The sequence below is a fragment of the Acyrthosiphon pisum genome, unplaced genomic scaffold, assembly GCF_005508785.2.
Source record: "Acyrthosiphon pisum isolate AL4f unplaced genomic scaffold, pea_aphid_22Mar2018_4r6ur Scaffold_20534;HRSCAF=21316, whole genome shotgun sequence".
Lineage (NCBI taxonomy): Eukaryota > Metazoa > Arthropoda > Insecta > Hemiptera > Aphididae > Acyrthosiphon > Acyrthosiphon pisum.
Genome location: NW_021769904.1, coordinates 3208 through 5793, shown reverse-complemented (window position 1 = coordinate 5793; position 2586 = coordinate 3208).

The window sequence follows — 2586 nt, the reverse complement described above, 5'->3', positions numbered from 1 at the left end:
GGATACATCCGAGGTAACAGAGTCTTCTGAAATACAAAACCAGCCACACTCTCCTCAACTGGAAACATTACCTATGCCTCCCCCACCGACACAATCAAGTATTCAGCATTCTAGCCAACCAGAACAGGCTGAAAGTCAAAAATTGACAAAAAAAATCGCCCGTAAAAAAAATAACAATTCCAGTGATGCTGATGAAGCCTTTATTGAGTATTTTAAATCTAAAAAAGCCAAGATCAACAATTCTCCTCGTGATATAAGAGCCGATTCTATTCAACAGTTTTTGAACAGCCTAATACCAGATCTGCTGACTATGACTGATGCACAACTCAGAACATACAAGAGGAGGTCTATTGCTACCATAGATGAAATTCTTGGAACAAACCTTTGTACTTTTAGTCCTGCTACATCCGTAGAAACACGTTTACAGCAATCTCCAGCCGGTTCGTTTTTATCGTCATTCTCATCCGAGGACGAAACCGATAAACAACATTATTTGACCTTATAGTATTTTAAATTGTATATGGTCGTCGGACACTGTTACAAAGTTTAAATTTTAAACACTCCTAATTTCTACTACTATTACTAATTGTAACTGTTATTCTTTAATTTTTATATTTGATTGTTTGATTTTATTTTTAAAATATTTTAATTTTGTTGTAAACATTAACTTTTAATCACTTAGGTACTACTATGTACAATAGAATTATGTAGTATTTAATTATAAATATATTATAATAAACAATGCAATGAACGTTACCTTAATGTGATTAATATCCGTTCCTCTGGACTCACACATTCTCTCAGGTGAGTGTTCTGCTGATGAATGGCAGGAGAAATAATTGTTACAAGTTCTGTATAGGACTCTCTAGACATCCTATAAAATGCCAAAAATTTTGCATCAGTTTCTTGTAGTTCTCTGGCCGCTACAAAAGTTCGGCAGTTGATATTTTTCTCAATATAAGGATGAACCCAATATTTCCTTTTCTTTTTTGTTTGCATCCTTTTGTACCAATAGTACATTACAATATCTTCTTCATCACTCGAACTAGACATTTTTTTTTTTGAAAATTGAAAAAAAATTGAAAACAGATCAAAACAAGTGACGCGATTGACACAGTATGATCGACTGAATATCGTTTCGCGTTGGTGGACCTCAAATCGCACAAATCGCATGAATTGCACTTATCGCACTTATCGTTGGTCAATTGCGTCGCATGTCAATAGCGTAGTGTGCGGAAAGCCTTAGGAGTGTGATAATGATGTGTGTATGAATGTACCTAAATTGTATAATAATATTATATTTGTATGTGTGTGATATATTCCGATGCATAACGTTTGCTTTAACGAGATGTTTATTCGTATGTGATTATATAATAGGTAAACTGAATAATATTTCTAGAAAGGTATGTTATATGTTGTATTTTATAATATATACTAGTATTAAACTAACGGAGGAACATAATATTTTAAAAATACTGCATTAACCTGCATCATGGAAGCTAATAAAGAAGAGGCTTTTCATTGCTTACAACTGTATAATTATTAAATTAAAAAAGGAAATCTAGAAAAAGCTGAACATTTTTTAAAAAAGAGTTACAAACTATACCCTAATTCAGATACGGATAGTAAGTACTTCAATTCTTTTCAAATTATAAATGATTTATAAATTTACTTTTGTGCAGAACTATTAAAAACATAGGCGGAAACGAAGGCGGTGGACACAATAAAAAAGTAATTTAGTATTGTATTATCTAATTAATTATGAATAACTATTAACTAAAAGGATCTTAATCCTTTACCAACCACTTAAACCACTTCTGGATCTAACAACAATAATATTAATACTTTTTGTTAGGAAAATTAACTTTTTTTTCGACACTTTATAACAATTCACCTTAATACGTCTTGAATCACAACGGTGCAACTCAGACCGGCACAGGTGGCAGGTTGCCTGAGCCGTTCAACACCAACTGGTTTAACCTCACTAGGTAACGATATTTGAAGCACAAGCGATAACAAAAGTACCGCTCCTAGTGAGAGTTTACATATCTATTTGTTTTAGTAAGATATCGCTACATACATTATTATTACGTACATTATTTACTGACTTAAAACTAATTTTAAATCCATTTCTTGCACCTATGAAAATATTTTAAAATTGTGATTAATTTGAATATCATCTTTAATTATTATGTTAAAACTGATTTTATAACTTAATACTTACTAAATTTAAGTACCAAAGACAGGGTAAGAAACAACAAAATACTGATGTTAAGAAATTATTAACATAATATGTTATACATAACATCATATTATGAGTGACAATTTTTAAAAATAAATAATATTGAATTAATGATTGAAGGAATAAGTCAGCTGACTGTCTTCGCTCATAATTGCTTTTCTTATACAATGATATTATATCATTGAATATCAATTTAACACCATCCATTAATGACCCATTTGTAACCTACTGTACAGCAGAAGTGCAGAACGACACTACTCACCCACCCTTTTTATAATTAGGTCTATATATTTACCACTAGCGGAAATAGGTGTACAGATATTACGAAATACTTGGAAATATAT